The following is a 22,252-nucleotide window of genomic DNA, read 5'->3' on the forward strand; positions in this document are numbered from 1 at the left end:
ACACCACGAACAACCTTCAGTGGTTTCCCACTGCTGTCCTAGTAGAGTCCATACTCAGTTTGGCATGCATGACAGAGACAGCACCTTCTCATCCGTGTCCAGACTTAGATCACTCCCTTTTGTGAGTTCTGTGCTCTGGCCCTCCTCAACTACTAGCTCTCACTTCACTCACTCTGATCCCCCTCCTTTGTTTTGTCTTTCTTCCCCCGAGTCATTCTCAGTTAAAGCGATGCTCAAGGACTGGTTCCGTTTCAGCTCTTTCATCTAACAACCGTATCACCTCCTATCTTCATTATGTGCTCATTGTTCAGCATGTTGTTTGTGCCAGTGATTTATCTCTTCATTTGAATTGAATTGTATTTCTTCAATTGAATGTGCATTCCCTGGCCATTTCACGCTTACTTATCCAGTGACTTGTACATTGTTAGGAATCAGAAAATATTTTTGATCGGATGAATATTCCCCTAGTAAATGAAGTAATGATATAGACACGATTCTTTAAATGACTACCATGTTAGAAAAGACAAAGAACTGATAAACATAGACTATCTAGAGATGATGTACAGAACTGTACCATGTATTTTGATTTTTCCTCCAGATTGACCACCCTGTGATCTTTCTAATGTATAAGTTGTACTGTGTGTACAAAACAGCATCTGGATAATGGTTCTTTAGGCTTTAGCTTTAGCTACAAACCGTTTCTCCTTTCTATCCATGATAGTCAGTGATTCTGGAATCCACCCTGCAATCTTATCCCACATCTGAGCCTTTGTACACATTTTCTCACTGCCTGGAATGACCTACACCCTTTTCTTCCAAAGAAACTTTTCCTATAAAAACCATATCCTTTCAGGGCCAGCTAAAATTGCAATTCCTCTATAAAAATGTTCCCTGTCAGTCAGAATACATAGACGTTAAGAGTGTGGGCACTGTGGTCAGAAGACTCAGGCCCACAATTTTCACATTCTTCCTTATATTGTCTTTCTATAATTTAAGTTCATATCTATTTCAACCACTGCGTTGTCATATGTTCAAAGCCACAACCTGGTCTCTTTCTTCTCTGCACCCTCCTTGTTGCCCAGCTCAGTGCTAGATTTTTATTATTTGCTGTGTCTTAGGGTTTGGGCTCATAAATTTTGGAGAAGGTTGAAACTGGATTAAAATCTCCACTCTGCTACTTACTAACAGTGTTTTGGGGCAAATTACTCAACACTTCTGAGCCTCAGTTTTTCCTTTAATAAACCTGGAGTAGTAATAGTTCCTACCTGGTGGGAATGAATACAGGAATGTGTGTCAGATGTGCTAAATGCTCAAAAGAATAGCTATGTGTTAGATAGTCCATGAATCTTTCTTGAAATCAATTGAAGTATTTGCATAGGAGATCCTTTCTACAATTTTAAAGGTGGGTCATGACAAGGAGAAAGGAGAGACATTAGGGTGGTGGGGCAGCGGGTGCTCTCAACAGGATCCTCTCTGGTCCAAGAGCTGATTTGTACCTGCAGTCTGACCCTGTGCCTCAGAGTATAAGAATCACTTTGATCCAACCTTTGACATTTGATTTCATTCTTCTCTTTGTGAAACAATCTCATTAGAGAAATCGTGCTGCTGTGAAAGCAGGTCACTCAGCTGGGGGCAGGCAAAGAAAGTCTTGCTTGGCTTAGTCATGACCTCCATGAAAAGTGAGGCATTACTGAGGGGCCCTGGGATTTGCAGCGTGCCATGGCCAAGGTTTTCACTGGAGGCTGCCGGGAGTTTGGGCAGAAGGAAGAGTAATGAAGGGGTTGACTGAACTGCTGCTGTGGGTGTTAGCAGCAGCTCTCCCCTCCCGGTTAGTAATGAGCTCTCTCTCCCCATCTGGTGGGAAATCCCGGATGAAAGGAGGAAGCAGGTTCTGCCAAGGGTAGTACTGGCAGTGATATATTCAGAATAAACACCCAACTTGGTTGCTCATCATCTGCAGTCAACATTGACCTTATCGCATTTTCTGCAAGAACAGAAGTGTTCATTAAAGAACCTGAGACTCGCTTTGATTTAAGGTAAAAATTTGTTTTGTCTTCCTGTCTTTGTAAAATTTAAGGCAAAAAAAAAAAAAAAAAAAAAAAGCAACAGAATATGCCCTCAAGATTTTCAGGCTCACATCCTCATCCCTCATATCTGGACATGGAGGACCAGATGACCTCCCCAAAACAGGAAAAGCCAGGGGAAAAAACCCCACAATATCAAAGTGTTTAGGGGGAGAAACTTCCAAAGACAGAGGTAACTGTTAATCTGTCATCTGTCAAAGTGGAAAATGCAAAGGCCTAGGCCACCAATGAAATATTCTGCCGTGCTTTGAAGCTGTTCAAACCAAAAGATTCACAAAGGTTCATTGGTCTGTGGGCTTCTCAGTGATACAAAATTAAGAAATAAAGATAATAAATGCTAGTCCCACTCAGCTGGAGTGAGTTTTCTTCCTTCGTATATTTTTCCTTGTTGTAGCCTGGTTTTCCCAGCTTGATCTCCCTAAGAATGTACTTAGTGGGAGACTTCCCTAAGAAATTCCCTCCTTTCTCTGGTAGCGTGTTAACCACATAATAGCAATATTATTACTCTTGACTCTCCCAGCATCCCTCCTAAAGAAGGTGCTCAGATAAAAAGAATGAAAACAGAGCACCTAACCCTCTGCTTGACCCATGATAGATTCCTATTAGGTGTTTATTCTTTCTTTTAGCTATGGAGCCACAAGGTTAAAAGGCTGCATTCTGAGTCTCAAAAACAAGTCTGCAATTTTGACTGAATTAGGTTTTTTTCTTAATTAAATATGCATCAGACCCAAGTATAAAATGGATGAAGCTGGTGTTGGAGCCCCACCCCAAGCAAGAAGTACATGGAACAGTGAAAAATAAGGAGCCAGAAAATGGTCTCAGGACTTTGTGGAGAGGGCAGAGTTGCTGTTTTAAATAGGGTTGTCAAATCAGACTCACTAAGATGGTGAGATTTGAACAGAGAAGCAGGGGAGGGAGGGAGTCAAGCGGCCTTTGGAGGAAGGTCTTCCTAGGCAAAGAGTGCAGCCAGAGTGAAGCCCCGAGGTCAGGGCAGGCCTCGCGTGTTTAAAGAAGGCCAAGAAGAGTGAGCAAGGGTGAGGAGTAGGAGAAGAAAGAGAGAAAGACAATGAGTTGAGGGAAGGCGGAGTGCAGGTCCTTTGCTTCAAGAATGGAATAATATATGACCGTGGTTAGGTGGGGTGAGACTAGTCCTTTCTTTGGGGAAGAAGGAAAAAGGCTTTCTGGGAGTGGACGGACAGGCAGCAGGCTGCTGTGTGTGGGAAGCAGGTAGGAGGAGAAAGGCATAGAAAGCAGCCGATTACAAATGCTCGCACGGATCCCTCGGTGCGCATCTGTTATTTCAGAGTGTGGTGAATATTTCAGCAAGTCAGCTGCAGTAGCCAGCTTCTCAGCAAGCTGTTTCACTCCAGTGCTCTCTAGTTCCTTCTTAATTCTGCTGCCTTGTTTGCCAGAATCTCTCCTTGTCTTCTTCTTCACCCTCCCCTATCTAATCTTTGTGGCTGGGAAGAAACTTTTGAGATCAACCTTCCATATGATGCATGATTTCCCCCAAAGCATCCTCAAAAACTGGTCAGCTAGCCTCTGCTTGAACAACTTCCCCTCTGAGGGAGGGTGGGTTGTCTCTCAATCTGTCAGTCAAACCATAGACCAATCAACAAGCCCTCATTAATATTTTTATCTACTCTTTAATAATTTAAGAGATATTTATTGAGCATTTGTGATTCCCCGGGCTTCTAAGCCATGAATATGCAGCAGTGAATAAAACAAAGGTGCTGTTCTCGTGGAACCTATATTCTAGTGGCAAAGAGACCAAAAGACAGATAAACAAACAGAATTTCAGGTAAGGGGTAAGTACAAAGAAGAAAAAGAAAGCAAGGCAAAGGGACGTGATGAGAGAATGTGAGATGGGCCTATTTTAGATCTGAGTGAAGCAAAGGAGCAAAACTTTCAGAAGTCTGGAGAATAATGTTCTAAGCAAAGAAGACAGTGAGTGCAAAGGTTCAGAGTCAATAAATGAATAAGCTCTTAGCATGTGCTAGGCCTTCTATATCACAGTAGGACAAGGATTCTTGACTCATAATACACATAAGCACTCCTCTGGAACAGTTCAAGACTTCAGGGGAGCATACCCCTGCAAGATTGCATAAATCCAAATTTCTGGTAATGGGAGCTAAGTATGCCTGTTTTTCCAAAAAGTTCCATCAGCTGTTCAACCAGGTTTAAGAACTGTTACACTTGTGATCCAGTTGTGAACACAGCAAACATTTTTCTCTGTCCTGTGGAACTGTGTAGATGAGCTCCCAATGCTAGGAGCTTGTTCATGTATATATTTGTTCAAAACCTGTTTCCCTGTGGCTTCCTGTTCTTTGCCCTTATGTCCTCTGGGACTATGAAGAAGTTTACTTGCATGTGGCAGTCCTTCGGGTATTTGAAGACAGCACTTTTCTCTTGATCCCTCGTTATCATCCCAGTCACCTCATTTAAACATACTCCCAGTGCTCATACTCCTTTTAAAGTGCAGTTCCCAGAATTTACACAGCATTGCCTGTGGTCTTGGAGGCATCGGCTCATCTCCAGGCGCCTGTTTTCCACATTTCTTCATAGATTTCACACAATAGTTCAACATACTCCCTTGCAAGTTTTTTCTTTTTAATGCACTCCAGGATGTACTGTGATCCTTTTCTGTTATTTTCTTTGTATCTTATGTGCTTACCACTTATGTTGTTCAGTTTTCTTCCACCATTTTGCCTTTTGAACCTATTATTTTCCCAGAAGCATGGTTAAATGCATCTGGTTTGCCTTATAAAATTCCTCCCATTGATTCAGCCTCTCCTCTTCTTGTTTTCCTGCACTATGCATGTCAACATCTTCTATCAGTTCATAAATAATGTTATTCAGAAAAATGTTGATTGACCCAATTAACTGGAACACTCAATCAGCGGCATTCCATGTTTAGAATAAAAAGCAAAATTTGAAATAAATGAGCAAATAACAGAATTTAATTAGGAAGAACTTTCAAGGTAAGTTTCAGGGTCAGTTCATATTAGCTACACTCCAAAAATATTTATAATGTCTCTAATCTATATTGTTGTACAGGTTGCAATTATCAGAACAAATCTAGTCTTTTTTGTGATACTTAATACTTACCAAAGCAGGTAGGGCATCCCCTAATGCTGGGTCCTGTAGTAAAAATGCAAATGGAGGCCCATAACCTAATAGATACATATTTTAAAGCTAAAAGAAAAGTTTAAAAATTGTATCTTCTAACTTACAAAATTATTTTTAAAAGGTATGGAAGCCAAGTTTGAAATTCTTGAATACCTCAGAGTTCTGTGCCAGAATGTGGTGGTGTTGAGAGCTGAATCTGGGTCCTGGCTCGTAGTCCATTCCTCTCTTCTTTCCACACTTGGCTTTGCCTCACAGCACAAACAGCCTTCCAAACACATGTGTGGGCACCCTGGCCCATGTGTCCAATATCCATACACACTCCCCATACAGAGGTGTCCTTTGTCCACCACCTGGGTTTAAGAATACACATACCTAATACATGGCCTACCCTCCAAAGAAGGTAAACCAGGCAGAAGGAAGCCTAGGCAGAGCCTGGGAGCAGACTAAGAGCCATATGGGCAGGGGGTTTTGGGGTCCCATATACCTAGAGCGTTGTCTAGATGGTTGTGGGGTAATCGATACTGGCTGTGGGAAGGCATGTCCCATTAGTCCCATGGATTCCTTGTCTCATGAAGAGCATAATGGCCAGAAAAGGGCCAGAACAGGGCCCGCTGAAGGGTAAGACCCACATCAGGGAGATTCTTTAGCCTGGGCCTAAGTGCTGTGCAATACTAACAGAGAAATAAGACTATGTTTTAGAAGGATTTGAGTGCATGGAATAAAGTAAGATGGGTTTCTAGTTTATCTATGCATAATTTCTAATGTAGTTTTTTAAAAGGTATTGTATTCCCCTATAATGCCTTCCTAAGAGACTTAATGAAGAATTCCGTAGGACAACAGCAACAGAAAATTTGCCCTATTTCATCAGCCTAGGTAATGTTCAATAAAATAATCTTTCAAAATTACCTTCCACCCAAACCCAAAATGAAGCAATGTCTTCACTCTTCCTAAAAGGCTAAGTGACTTTAGATAAGTTGCTTTACCTCTGTAATAAATGAGAAGTAATGCTTAGGCAATCAGTAAGGTTTCTTTTAATTTCAACATTCTCTTTGCCATGCTTATGAATTCACTATTCTAGAGCCATACAGAATAAATCCACTGACATTTCTTTTTTGCTGAGAATTTTAGTCAAGGCCAAAAAATTCAAATTAAGAAAGAACAAAACTTTATTATCTCTTGCTAATGTAAAACTGAATCAGGTTTCCTAGGGATTCAGGGAAAGCAGCATGGCTACCCTATATAATTCAATTGGCAAACATTTAATAAACACCTCATGCCAGTCACCTTGCTGGATACTGGACAGAAAATAGAGAAGACAGGTGTCAGGAATAGAAACACAGATCAGTTTAGGTAGTATCCCTCTCCTGAAAAACTTCCAAGACAAATAATACTGAAACTCATTATAATAGTATGTGGTAAGTGTTCTAAAGTTAAAATGTGAAACATGCTATGAATATTTTAGAAGAGGGTGTTTTTCTTTGGTGACTTACAATTAACATTACATTCAGACTTCTTCTAGAAGGCTAAGTAGAAGTTCACCGAGTAGGAAAGGCCATGCTAGGCAGAAGATACAGTATAAGAGCAAAGGAGTAAAAGAGGGACAAAAATGCTACAAAACAGGCAGAAAACAATGAACAAAATGGCAATAGTAAGCTCTTCCCTGTCAATAATTACTTTAAGTGTAAATGGATTAAATTTCAATCAAAAGACATAGAGTGGTTGAATGGATAAAGAGGCAAGATTCAACTATATGCTGGCTATGAGAGACTTGCTTTAGATTTAAGGAAACATATGACTGAAAGTGAAAGAATGGAAAAATATGTTTCATGCAGTTGGTAACCAAAAGAAAACAGGCTGGTTTTATTTATATTAGACAAAGTAGACTTTAAGTCAAAAACTGTCAAAAGAGACAAAGAAGAACATTATATAATGATAAAAGAGTCAATTCACTGGGAAGATATATTAATTACAAATACATAAGCACCCAACATCAGAGCACCCAAATATATGAAGCAAATATATTGCTAGAACTGAGTGGAGAAATAGATAGCAACACAATAATAGTAGCAAATTTCAATATATCACTTTCAGTAATGGATAAAACATCCAGACAAAAGATCCAGAGAGACAAGAAGAGTTGAAGAATATTATAGAACAAATGACCTAACAGATACACATGTAGAACATTCCACCTAACAGGAGTAGAATACACATTCTTCTCATGCACACAAGAACACACTCCAGGATGGATCACAGGTTAGATCACAAAACAACTCTTAACAAATTTAAGATCTCACTAAACAGAAAAAAATTTTAAATGGACATAGATAGACATACAAATGGCCAACATGTATATGAAAAGATGCTCAGCATTATTAATTATCAGGGAAATGCAAATCAGAACTACAGTGAGGAGCTCCTCATGCCTATTAGGATGGCTATTATAAACAAAACAAAACAAAACTGAAACTAAGAAGTGTTGGAGAAGATATGGAGAAATTGGAATCCTTGTGCACTGTTGGTGGAAATGTAAATTGGTGTAGCCAATATAGAAAACAGTGTGAGTTTTCTCAAAAAATTAGAACTAGGACTACTATATAACCCAGTAATCTCACTTCTGGGTGTGTATCCAAAGAATTGAAATCAGGGTATCTAAGAGATATTTGCACCCCCATGTTCACTGCAGCAATATTCATAATAGACAAGAGGTAGAAACAATCTAAATGTCTGTCGGTCATTGAATGGATAAAGAAAATGTGATATATACATAAAGTGGGATATTATTCAGCCATGAAAAAGAAGGAAATCCTGTCATGCTGCAACATAATTGAACCTTGAGGACATTGTGCTCTGTGAAATAAGCCAGTCACAGAAGAACAAGTACTGCATTATTCCAGTTGTATGAGGTATCTAAAGTAGTCAATTCCATGGAAACAGAAAATCCAGTTGACCCTTGAACAATTCATGGGTTAGGGGCACTGAACTTCTATGTAGTCAAAAATCTACTTATAACTTATAGTCCGTTCTCTCTATACATGGTTCTTCCTGTGTCAACGGTTCTGCATCCACAGATTCAACCAATCGCAGATCATGTGTATTGTAGTATTTAGTATTGAAAAATGTCCGTGTATAAGTGGGCCCACACTGTTCAAACCCATGTTGTTCTAGGGTCAACTGTAGAATAATGGTTACTAGTGGCTGGGGAAGGGAGAAATGAGAGTGTTGCTGTTCAATGAATATAGAGTTTCAGTTGTGCAAGATGAAATGTTCCAGAGATCTGCTCTACAACAGTGTGCTTATACTTAACAATACTCCAAAAATACTTACGATGATCCTACAAATAACCATTACTATCTCTAGCTTTGCAGAGGAAAATTCTGAGGCTTAGGCCAAGTTTTTATAAGATCTCACAGCAAGCAAGTGGTGACGTTGGGATTTAAACCCAGTTAGTCTCCATAATGCTTTAGGCTACTATGCTATTCTCGTCTCTTTTCGTTAAATGACTTTCAGAAAGTATGTTATAAAACCTCTCATATACCTCGCTGAGGCTGAGGTGTTGGCATTTTTCCAGAATCACCGACTCATCAGGTTGAAGCAAACTTAACTGAAATGTGTGCATGTGTGTGTTTGTGTTCGTGTTTGTGTGTGTAGAGAGAGACAGAGATAGAGATCAAGAGAGAACATACGTAATATATATGAAAGATACATTTTTATTTTTCAAGGATAAATGATTATAGTACATTCAGTTTTTCAATCCCAGATTTAACTACTCCAGAGAATCCACCAACTTCAATCTATCAACACCTACCTCTTGCAACCTGGGGTTTCTGTGGAAACTGAGTGAGTGAGGAAAATAACAAAACCTATTCTGTAGCATTTGTAGATGCAGGAAAGAAAGAAGTAAACAAATTAGATGCTAACCATTCACATTTCAGACACCCCATTCACACTCATTCACAGACACACACTACATATATCCATACTCATGTGCACACACACACACACACACACACACACACACACAAAACCCAGAACAACCCTCTAGAACTCACACATTCACACACACACACCTCATATGCATACTTAACCCAAAGTGGCCCTCTGGAATTGTAGTGGAAAACGAAGTGTTAGCCGGCAGAACTCTGGCCTGTTATGAGGCAGGTATGTGCTTCTCGCTGAGCTGGTCCAGTGGAGCTACTTTAACCATATGTATTTTTGAGTCTAGTAAGCACAAGAAAGAAAGGTCACCTGCAACTTTTTCCCTCAGGGCTAAACAAACCCAGGTATATAGAAACGTGACTCTGAATGGATCGTGTTGGCATTTAATTTCTAGATTCAGGAAGTTAAATTTAGAATGTCCTATTGACAACCCAGCACTGAGCAGGACATTTGAGGGGAAAAAAATAGCTGAATTTTTCAGGTGCCGTGTGGTCTGTGCTACAGGAAGTAGGGGAGCATCAATTCCTGTAGAGCAGATAATTCACCTCTTTTCACCTATCCTGGGAGACAGTGTAGATTGTGTTAAGATTATGAGATTAAATTAGATAATGTGTGTAAGAAAGGAGTTTAACACAATGGTTGACAGGTAGAAAGCACTAAATAATCGATAGCTATTATCTAATCTGGTCGAATTTAACTCATTCCAAACTACTTTTGAGGCAGTTAAGAGTAGCCTCGCCCACCCCCAACCTCATCTCTGAGCTCTAAGCACCATGAAAGTACAGACAAAATGCTGGCTTTTTGGATCTTGTCCCAAATCTAAAAATAAAGCCATCTGGGGATTTACTCCGAGCAGAGCAGCCACTGCGAGTGGCAGTTCATCATCACCCAGGCAAAGCCGCAGTCAGGGCCGGAGTAATTGAGCCGACTGTGGGGCCGTTCCTGTGCCTTTCATCACAGCCACACCATTAGGAGACTGACATGGGTAGGAGTCTTGGCCAGACACAAAATAAAAAGCCCTCCTCCACACCTCAAAATTTAACAGGCTATCCGAAATGGTTATCATGATCTCAGAAAGTGTCCCTTGAATGACTGAATCTGAATTTGTTTTACTAAAGGAACACATAATGTCATACCAGATAGCATCATTCATTTCTCAGCTTTGAGAGAAATCTTTGAACATTTGATGTCACTTGGTGATTTTTTTTTATCATGATCAAGAAGAGTAATCCTTAACCTTTGCATTGCTTGGAATAATGTGATCTTATCCTAGACCTGTGCTAGGAATGTCCCTACATAAGAATCCACAAACAGACCTGGGTCTTAATGGCACTCAAAGAATAAAACCATTTCTTTGTCCCCTTCTAAAGGTCAATGACCACTGACCTGAATGATCAGAGAGCCGTAGAGGTTAGCAGATAGGAATGGGCAGTTGAACTTGACCATTGCCCACAGCTACAACGTTAGCTGCAGATTCTGCTTGGCTTCTTATGCAGCTTTCACTGAACAATACTTGCATTTTGAAGCCTGCGTCAGTTTGGACCAGGAGGTGCTCTTAGGAAATAATAATATATAATTAAAACCTCTTTGATGAACATAGCTAATTTTTATATTCAGGGAAGTTGCCAAGGCAGCAGATTTTTAGTCATTAGCATCTTTGCAAGGTTAATGTACTGTACTTAATAAAATAAATAGTTTTATAAATTTTCAGGCAAATTGTAAAAATGGAGAAAGTGGAGATAATGTCATTCCATTTTGAATACCCAACAGACACCAAATTAACCCTTCTTCCTACCAGGAAAACTATTCTTATCCAAAGCAAGCTTTCAGATATCTAGTAGTTATGATGAACATGAAAAATATGTTCATTAAATTGAAAGAGTGTTTAATTGAATGAGAAGGAATGAAAAAAATGGATAAGAGAATATGAAAAATGTATAGTGACATTTAGGGATGGTGTAAAACAAAGAAATGTGGGTTATGCAGTTTTTGAGGATGGGAGAAAATAAAGGGAAATCTGTTTTAGAAGTATCAGGAAGGAAGAGAGAGTGATAATAACCCAACGTGGGAGTTACCTCTGGAAAAGTGATGAAGAAGAAATCACTGAGAGACTGGTCCTGTGGCCACGACCGCTGAATTGAAGTGTTTTATTTTAGAAGGCAGCAACAATATATGAGCCAAGACAAGTAATAAACAATCAGCTAAAGTGGTGGAACCAAAGGTTTGGCTGCAAGTTAGAAGTATGGAAGCAAGTGTCCAGGGATTGCCCAGGGCTACTGAGCATTTTTTAATGTCCTAGTTCAACCCTCACCTTAATATTTTATTTTCCCCATAAGATTCCCAACCTAAGAAATATTTGAAACCATCCACGGTAAGTTACTGTGTGCCGTGGGATTCAATCATTTCCTTCTTCCCAGCTGCAAGCCTGAGGCAAGTTTCAGGAAATCATTAGTAAAGGCCCTTGTTCCCCTCTTCGGTATTTTGCAGAACTACGGGTCTCTCGCTTAGACTTTTTAGTAGAATACACGTTGGGAATCTTATTCATAGAAAAGTGCAGCTACCCTTTATAAGGCGAATATTACCACTTTTTGCTATCTCATTACTTTCTATCCTTATCCTCCCCAGGTCTCCAGAAATATAAAGATACACGTGCAGTGTGTATAGTGCTTTGATGACAGACAGACTTGTGTGTAGTTTCTGTCCTTGGGCAAGTGACTTACAATCTCAGAGCTTTAGTTTTCCTTCCCATCTGCAATATGAGAATAGTATCTATTCCATCAGATTTAGAAATCAGTGTAAGAGAAGGTAAAAAAGATTACCACTAAACACTATAGAGATTTTCCTTAGTTTGATACATCGTATACACCAGTGTTATAAATGACTGAATGGCCTTTATGCTCTTGATCTGAGGCATACAGAACAATTAAGATCTGTTAGATGAGAAGAGTTTACACTTTAGAGGAAGTGGAGATATTTGACAGATGTTATAGAAAGTTAAATTTCTGCATGTTTATCGTATGTTTCAGATGTTCTGGCTTCCTCATGGTGAACATCAATTTACTTTGTCTCTTGGCTGCTGAGCCCCTTAAAAGCTCCCCATTTCTTTTACATTCTGTATCTCACACAGTTCAAGCCCCTGCTGATTAGGCAGTGGGTTTTGAAGAGAAGCAGCAGGTGGGAGACATCCCCATAAGTAGGGCCAGGCATCCTCTGTGGCCTCTTATACGTACTCCCATCTACTTCTCTGTTGGATGATTGGTGTTGGACCTTAAGCTTTCATAGCCTACATTTCAGATGTGCTTCATTCATCTATAAAGTAAAAACAAACCAAAAAACCAGAAATAACACATCTCATTCATGCTCTGTCAAATGAGAATGACTGGAAATAGGATGGTCTTCCCAAGGCATTTCTGGTGACTTGCATGTTAACCGCCCTCCCTTCTGGGCCAGAGTTAGCGTAATATTCTACGGGTTTTCTCTAGTACAAAGTAATCCCTTCGCCAGATCGCTTCCCGAGACCAACATTTAAAGGCTGCAGCAAGGTGACCTCAGGAGTTTTTCATACAGTGATAGAGAAGAAAAAGCTGGGAGTGAGAAAACTTGGATTCAAGATCCACCCCGGCCATTAATGAGGTGGATGATCTAAGTCATATTGTTTCACCCTTCTAAACTGCTTTTTCCTCATCCATGAAATAAGGGAGGAGCTGACCTAGTTGATCTCAAAGGTCTTTTCCAGCAGCAAAATTCTGTAGTCAGCCAAACCACTTAGAACTAAGCAAGCAGACACCAGAGAAACCCCATCTCATTTCTCCACTTCTAAATTTATCACTTGAGTCGTCAACAGACATTGCCCAGTGTAAGGGAGCTGAATCAGCCATATTTAGTAGCGGGGGAGTGGCCTCAGCCAGGTGAGGAACATCAAACTTTCACTCAGGTGTTCAGTCACAGTTGAAGAAAAAAGAACCAGGGAATGGAATGGTGCAGTGAATCCTGGGTGTCCCAACTCCAGCTTCACTTACATAACATCAAGCAAAGGGTGAGGGGACACCCGTTTTCAGACAGTTTCTATATCACAGCAAGGCGCCAGCCTCTCACTGCTTTCTGGCTTCCCAGTAAATAAAAGAAATAAACAGTCCCCACTTCCTGCACTGCTCCCCCCACCCTGCCCCTTTCAAGGTGATTGTTGTCTCACCCCCTTTTGAGTCAAACCCAGGATACAGGCCTTTCAAGTATAAAAATATACTTCCCAGCTCCAACTTGCCAGCAGTGCAGAAGACTCCTAAGAGATTAGGAAGAATGAAGTTTCCAGTCTCTGCCTGACAGCATTTAGGGCCCCATTCTTCCTGACACAGAGGGTCTGGTTTTATGCAGCTACAAAGCACAGAATTAGGGGTAGCTGTAAGAGAGATGCTTATTTCTTCATTTTTTCTAACTCTTGGGAGTAATAAAAAGGAATATAGTAAGAGAGAGGAGGATAAAAGAAGCTACCTCTCAAGTCCTCCCCTAGTTTTAGATTCTGTTAAAGAAAGGCTTATTCTGACATTGTTAAAATGGTAAGGAAGGCATTATTCGGAAGTGTTGTGAAAGGTGTCAAGACTACCCCAGCAGGGGAGAGAGACCAAGTTCAACTCTGAATATAACAAGAACTAGTGGGGATTTATAGCCAAGGACTAAGCTGGGGCAGAGGATTGGGGGATAGGAGGGAGGGTCAGCAGATAAAAATTACTAAGAGGAAACATCAAAGTCTAAGAGGAATTTCTTTTTTAAAACTATTTTATTGACCTAGAGTTGATTTACAATGTTGTGTTAGTTTCTGGTGTACAGCATAGTGGTTTAGTTATACATGTATATATATTCTTTTTCATATTCTTTTCATTATAGGTTATTACAAGGTATTAAATATAATTCCCTGTGCTATACAGTAGGACCTTGTTGTTTATCTACTTTATATATATAGTAGTTTGTATCTGCTAATCCCAGACTCCTTATTTATCCCTCCTGCCCCCTTGCCATTCGGTAACTGTAAGTTTATTTTCTCTGCCTGTGAGTCTGTTTCTGTTGCAGTGAGCCAGACAGAGAAAGACAAATATCGTATGATACCACTTAAATCTTAAATAATGGTGGAATCTTAAATAATGATACAAATAAGAGGAATTCCCTAATGTTTAAATTGACCTACCTTGATTCTTGCTAAAGGCAGGCCAGGATGACCAGATATCAAGGGTGGCATAGAAGAGGATAAGGAATTTGACCAGATGTTGAGGGTGATTAGGGTAGAGGGATTCTGGTTAAACTGACTTAGCAACTTTCTTGCTAAAACTTGGTTATGAAGTCCTAGCACATACAGAGGCCATGGCTGGGGCCAAGTTGAGAAGATGTGTCAGAGAAACCTGACTGAAGTTTGGTCAAGGAAAGAGTGGCAAAGAGTCTCTCCGTGATCAAACTTTGGTCAAGCTCTTCTGAGCTCATACTTTGACAAGGCTCTAACTTTTGGGCCTTCATGTTCATCTCTGTACTGTCCAGTCATAGCAAGAATCCTGCCAAGTCAGTTTAGCCAGAATCCCCACCCCACCTTCCTCAATATCTGATCATCCCTGATGGATCAGGTTCCTCATCCTCCGCCATCTCCCAGGTGATGTCTGATCACCCTGGCCTGCCTTCAGCAAGAATTCTGTTAGGTTGATTTAGCCAGAATTTTCTATTACCTCTTACTAATTTTCCATCCACTGACCCCCATCCTGCTACTTGGCTATAAATTCCCACTTTTCCTTCTTGTATTCAGAGTTGAGCCCAGTCTCTCTCCCCTACTGCAGAACACCATTGTAGTGGTCCCCACGTCTATCTCTGTGATCTTGAATAAAGTCAGCCTTACTGCCTTTAATAAGTGTCATGAATAATTTTTCCATAACAAGAGTCTTTGTCAGTTCTGTGAATGTTCTATGTCCTTGGGGGCCTTCATTTTTTAAATCATTCTAACTCATATTTGCAGAACTGCCATTTCACACAGTGATCCTGTGAAACTTACTGGTTTAATGGTCATTTGTTCCTACATTCTCTCTCCTTTCTTCCCTCCCTCCCTCCCTCCTTTCCTTCCTTCCTTCCTCCCTCCCTCTTTTCTTTCTTTCTTTCTTTCTTTCTTTCTTTCTTTCTTTCTTTCTTTCTTTCTTTCTTTCTTTCTTTCTTTCTTTCTCTTTCTTCTTTTCCCTTTCTTTCTTTCTATCTTCCTTCCTTCCTTCCTTCCTTCCTTCCTTCCTTCCTTCCTTCCTTTCTTCCTTCCTTTCTTCCTTTTTTCCTTTCTTTCTTTCTTTCCCTCTCTCTCTCTCTCTCTCTCTTTTTTTGAAATGCTTTTGGATTTGTGGAGTTCAGTTCCCTGGACATCCCCTTCTCAAGGTTTACATGGGTTTACACAAGATTAAGGCTCAATGTGACATAGGTGGATTTTAGCCTTTGCTTTGTGCCAGGAACCATGCCAGGAGACGTGCATGAAGAAGACGCAGCTCCTGTCCTTCAGGAAAAACTGATGTTTCAGGGAAGAGCCCACATTAATAAGGCATTACTCACTTTTTTCTTCCATTCCCATGTCAAAGAGAGATCCATCATCAATGGAAAGGTAGTTTACATTTTTTTTTTCCCTTTTCTGAAGATAATACTCAGACTCAGCTTCAAAGAAGTTTTGTTGAAGAAAGGCATTTCCAGGGCAGTTTTTTTTAACCAAAAACACCTGTGCACCCTTCAGCTGTCTGACAGTCCTTGCTCTAGGGAAGCTGAAGGCCAAAGGACACTGGCTGCTGCTAGCCTGCTAAGCACCCAGCACAAGGCTCTGCCTCTGGGGGCATTCACTAAATGTTTGTAGACTGACAGAAGCCTGAAGGTCAGTAAGGATGTGCCTTTGTCATGCAGCCTGTGAGCTGGAGATGTCCATACAACCAACTGAGTGGGATGGAGGAAAAACATTGAAAAACAAGTTACTAGAAGTCTAGAGGAGTATAAAGTCGGAGAGAAAAAAAAAATAGTGTCAAATATATTCTCTCCCCTGGATGTCATTAAGCGCGTAGCTTACACAGCTGATGAAGGTCGGTTCTCCCTCATTTTTAAAATCATCAACAGGAAAATCCTGCAGTTTACTGAAGCATCTGTCTTCCCTATAGCCTTGTGCTATGGACTTTGAAGAGCATATTAAAATAATATACCTTGCCCACCAGAATAAACATGACATATTTTCTAAACCATCAAGTTTTACTTAAAAGTCAAATTGAGGAATATCCGCTTCTGGAAAGATAGAGTAGACTTATTTATCCCTCTTCCTCCAGAAAAATAGAATTATAACCCTATATATTGCATATAAAACAAACACAGAAGACTCTAAATGTTGTAGAGAAGAAGCAAACTAGGTTAGGACCTCAGGATGCAAAGAACACAGATTATAAGTTCCCTGTATTTTTTTGTTTATTTGTTTTTTTGTGGGTTTTTTTTTTTTGGCTTATTTATTTTATATATCCCAGACTTGGAGTTGTAGAAACTGGCACCTGGAAATGCCAATGGTGTAGACCAAAAGAGCCCCAAGAAGAGCCTGCTCTCTCTAGCCAAAGGACCAAGAAAGGGGCAGAATAGGAAGACAGAAAACTTGTAGACAGTAATGCTCTACTCCAGCCAAATACCTACCAAAAAAAAAAAAAAAAACTGGCTGCAACCCTACTCATGCCAGCAAAGGTCAAGTATGAAGCCTAGATTTCTACACTCATGTGGCTGTAATGAGGCACCACAATACCCCTGCCAGGGTAGCATCAGAGAAGGCCAAATAGGGAGCTGAGATTTTTACTCCCACTGGGCAGTTATGAATCCCCACCCTACTCCCTGGGTGTCAGTGAAGTCCTTGTGGAGAGCCTGGACTTCCACACTCACCCAGCAGTCGTGAGCCCCTCTAATTCCATAGCTCAGTTAGTGTCAGACAGATGGGACAAACGGTGCTGTAGAAATTGGACATCCACAAGCCAAAATATGGAAAATAACAAAATAACAAAACAAACACAAAACACCTGGACATCAACCTAAATCCCATATCTTATACAAAAATGAACACCGAATGGATCACAGACTTAAATATAAAATATAAAACTTTTTTGAGGAAAAAAACTTCATAACCTAAGGGCTAGGCAAAGGTTTCTTAGACTTGACACCAAATGCATAATCCATGAAAAGAAAAAAATTGATAAATCTGACTTTATCAAAAATAAAAACATGCCCTGTGAAACCAACCTCTGAAAAGGATGAAAAGACAAATTAGAGAGTGGGAGAAACTACTTATTTGACAAAGGATTGGTATCTAGAAAATATAAAGGACTCTCGATACTTAACAGTAAAAAAAACAAATTAAAAAAACCAACTCAGAAAATGAAAAAAATAAATTAATAGACATTTCACTGAAGAGTGTGTATAGATGGCAAATAAACGTGAAAAGATGGTCAACATCATTAACCGTTAGGGAAATGCAAATTAAAGCACAGTGTGGTATCAATATACACCTATCAAAATGGCTAAAATAAATAATACTGCAATACCAAACGATAGTGAGGATGTGGAGAAACCAAAGTACTAATAAATTGCTACTGGGATTGTGCAACGATACAGCCACTCTGAAAAAAAGTTTGACATTTTCTTTAAAAATTAAACATACAACTACCATGTGCCCCAGTGATCATACTCTTGGGCATTTATCTCAGAGAAATGAACAGTTACGTTCACACAAAAACCTATACACAAATGTTTATAGCAGCTTTATTTGTAATAGCCCCAAACCAGAAACAACCCAGATGTCCTTCAGTGGGTGAATAGTTAAACTGTGGTATATCCATTCCATGGAACACAACTCAGCAATAAAAAGAAATAAACTATTGATACAGCAATCTAGATGATTCTTCAGTGACTTATACTGACTGAAAAAGAGCCAATACCAAAAGTTACATACCCTATACTTTTATTTATATAACACTTAAGAGGACAAAATTATAGAAATGAAGAACTTGTTAGTGGTTTCTGGGGCTAAGCAAGAGGTGGGGACAAGTGGGCAGTTTTGTGGCTATAAAAAAGCAGCGTGAGAGATCCTTGTGGTGATGGAAATATCAGTATCTTTAACTACATCAGTGACAATATTCTGACTGTGAGATTGTGCTATATTTTTCACCACTGGGGGAAAACTAAGTAGACGTTTCATAGGGATTTCTGCTTTATTCTTACAACTACATCTGAAGTTTACAATTAACTCAAAATTTTAAAATTTAATTTAAAAAATCAAATGGGAGGGTGGAAAAGTTAGAGAAGGCATTGCTTACATTAAAACACACATTGATATATTATGGGTATTTTGCCTGAATTTTTGTAAAACATGAAACATCAAAACAGTTTACATTTGCAATAGGCTTTTGAAACAATATTGCAGACTCCTGGGAACAAGAATTTTCATGATTCCATTTCCCAGTATACTTGAGTGAAAAGCCTTGAGAAGTGCTAGGTGGAAAGAAGGAGGATTTAGAGACATAGTTGGATTACTAGCCCTGGGACTTTAAATATTTTACTTAATTTCTCTGACCTTCTGTAAACGGAGAATAATAAAAATGTTATCTTACTTTCTTTCCAGGGTTATAAGAAGGATCCAATGAGAGAAAATGTATCTATAAAGTGAAAAGTAGTGTTATTATTAAGGCAAACACTCATATAAGCACACAGTATCAAAGATTTCGATATGTCTTAACAAGTTAAAAAATAACTAACCTAAACATTGTAGTGCAAATAGAAGGATAAATATATCTGTGTGGGCTTCTTAGAAGAGTAAAACACAAGTACTATAAATTTATGTAGAACAAGCTAGATGAAAACAAAATTATCTCCTTTCTAGCAAAGCAAATTTCTCACTAAAGTGTCTTTATCTTGACTAGTCTCTTAGTACCTTTGACCCAGAGCTGACAGAACGCCAGTGACACCTCTTCAGCTGTTTAGGACATTTTAGGTTTATTGTTGTGCACCATCTCCCCGAAATCGAACAGATGGAGGTCTTCGACCTATTGAACCAATACTGCCCATTCTAAGAAGCGATGCATTTTCTGATTAAAAAAAAAACAAACAAACAGTTGGGACATAGAAACCTACAGATTGAGTCAACACCTAGAAATAGGAGTTTCCAAGCCAAGGTGTATTTTTCAGGGTTGGGAGTGGTGGGAATTTTATATTGCTCCTGAAGAAAAAACAAGTACTATTGTAAGCCGGGTGAATGACTACACCGAGGGAACAAAAATAAACACCTAGGCATTTGACACTTGAATCATTCATTTGGAGATCTTTCAAATGATTTTTTATACTCATATGTCATTCCAAGGACAAGACAAAAAGGACCACTGTCATGATTGTGCAGATTCAGAGAAGCTAAGATGGGGACCTAGCAGAAATATGAGATCTGGCAAGTGGGCAGAGAATCAGAAAACTAGAACCAAAACACTTGGAATACCAGAACACAGTTGGCGTCAGAAATCTGTATTATTGGGATGGTAAAGGGGAGATCTAGGCTAATGAGGGATGAGGCCAGAAGACTGTCTAAAATGAGCTCACTCCCTGATTCTAAAAGGATAATGAATCTAGACAGGCCATTAGGATATAGAAAGTGTCTATAGAACAACACAGGAACTCAGTTTTTAACTAGAGTTAGGGTCTAAGTTGAGGCTTTCAGAAAAAGGCAAAAGTTATACTATTTAAATTTAAGTACAAGATCATGGGAGACAAAACAAAAAGCAAGGGTGACTTGGTTTGGAATCCTGAAGAGTGAGTTAGAGCTCCTTATGTCACTCTTGACTGAGGGCAGGAGGGACTCGGTGCCTGGGGCAAGGCTGATCTTCCAGGTAGGTTGGAAACGAAGACAAGCTGGCCGTTTAAGTGGAGAAGACTTCAGCAAGTAGGCTGTAAAGGCTCTGATGTAGATTTATTTCCTGCAAATTCCATGTCTGAGATGACTCAAATTTTTTTTTGCACTAAAATATATATTAACATCAGTCAGAGTAGTGATGCTACCTCTTGTCCTTTTTTTTTTATATTTCTCTTCTGTGCTCTGGTCATGGTAGGAATAAATTCTATATAAATATCAAAGGCTGAATATCTGAAAATTTACAGAAAAAAAAAGTCAAGATATGAACAACTTCAAAATTAGGCATATGGAAGATCTAAATAGGAGTCCATCTCATCCTTCACTTTGTTAAATACCACGGTAGGTTCCTGTGTTCAGGTTTCTGCAAATCTGCCCATCTGCAATGTTTTATTCTGATCCTTACAGATAGACAGATTATACTAGAGATTTCATGTTAGCAAGACAATAGTAAGATAAGGGATAAGTCTGTAATTGAGTAAGCTTGGTACAACATAATTTTCTAAGGTATGGAATGAATTAAAATCATTAGATTAGATGTAGGGAGGTAGGTTTTGAGTGGTGGTTCCTTTTTTTAAAGAAAATATAAGGAAAGTTTTATCATCTCCTTTTGGTTAAACACCAGGGTTTCATATGCTGGCTTCAAATCTCCCCATGCATTAAGTGTAGGTCACTAGCCCTCTTTTAACATTAAAGATCCATCTGTAGACCGTGGAAGTCAGCAGTGACATGAGACAAACTATGTTGTTTGAGTGGAAACTGGCCAGCAAGTGTCGCGGTATTTTTCAGGATAAGAAGGCTTTGAGTAACCCCCAGTGTCATGTCTTAACTCTGCAGCAGCTCCACGGATGCCTTTCTTTTTCTTCATCAAAATGCCTCGGATACAAATCTGTGACTTTGCTTTGGTTACAAGCTAAATAATTTCATTGAAAAACTTGCTTACTGTTGAGTTTATATTATATTCACAAACCAGTTCCCAATTACTGGGGAACTACCTTTTGTTATTTGACTCTTCCTATATGAGTTTTCTTTCCCGTGTAGTCAGGCAGATCTGATTGGGGAAATAGCCTACAGCAAGCTTGAGGGAGAACAGAAAATCAGAAGGATATATAATACAGGTAAGCAGGAATGTAAACTAGAGCCAAGGTCATAAACTAAACAGGTGGAGCTCCAAGAGGGAACGAGCTGGAAGCTAGCAACGAGACTTGAGGGTGACGGTAGCAAATTCCCTCGGGTGTGTGGGCATTGTTTAACAACGGGAGGCTGAGATGGGAAACCACCCTGCCGGTGCAGTTTTTGAAGAAAAGGGAGTTTGTTTTTAATATTCCCATTATTCTGGTTTGGTGCTCACGTGAAGTTATTAGATTTATTGTTTACCTCTTGGGTTTTTCTATGTAGAACCTGACTGAGAATTTGGATAAGCCCCCAAAGTTATTTTGCTCATTCTTTGAAATCAAGCTAGCAAAGATATAATTAGCCTTCTCTAATTCAGTTTAATATGTAATACCTGATCATGGGACCACATGAGCTCTTTTGGAAAAGCATGTCTAAAATAAGGAACAGGACTTAACATGCAACAAGCACCTGCTATGTGCCAAAAACTGTGCCAAACTCTTTATACACAGTAATTTATTTAAAACCGTCAACAAACAAAGCTATTAGCTTTTCTTTACAGATGAATAAATTAAGGATTTAATGTTTGAAGTGAAATTACTCCTGGATATGCAGCCAGTAGAAGAAAGAAATGGGATTCCAAAGTGAAGGTCCTGCTTTTCCATGCTCCTCCCTCTTTGGATTCCAGAGCTGTAAACTGCTTATTGTTTGGTTTACTCTGCTGATGGCTACATGTTGCAGTAACTATGATAACAGCTAATAATAAAGTTGATCTCATAGCAATACCTCCACCCAGATAACATCTGATTCATTTAAGTCATTTGTTCTCCAGAGCAATATTATCTTCCCCAAGACTTCGATAAAAAAAATTTTAAAAAAAACTATAAAAGAAAACTGAGGGGAAATCAAGTGTAATCTCAGTACCGTGTTTAATTAACGCTGGTCTCAGATAGATGAAATGGAATAAATAAAAGTAACTTCACCTGGTTACCTCCACTCTCCCAAAGACAAAGTGACACATGTTCTAAATGGCGGAACTCCATCACTGAATGCATTTCTGGCACAAGACCGAAGGCAAGAG

At 39.4% G+C, this 22,252-nt stretch overlaps 1 protein-coding gene across 3 annotated transcripts in view; it reads left to right on the plus strand.

Annotated features, from left to right (window-relative positions):
* Positions 1-22,252, plus strand: part of LSAMP (limbic system associated membrane protein) — a 566,772-nt gene that overhangs the window by 451,819 nt on the left and 92,701 nt on the right. The gene's annotated exons all lie outside the window — the stretch shown is intronic.

Source organism: Camelus dromedarius, chromosome 2, assembly GCF_036321535.1.
Source record: "Camelus dromedarius isolate mCamDro1 chromosome 2, mCamDro1.pat, whole genome shotgun sequence".
NCBI lineage: Eukaryota > Metazoa > Chordata > Mammalia > Artiodactyla > Camelidae > Camelus > Camelus dromedarius.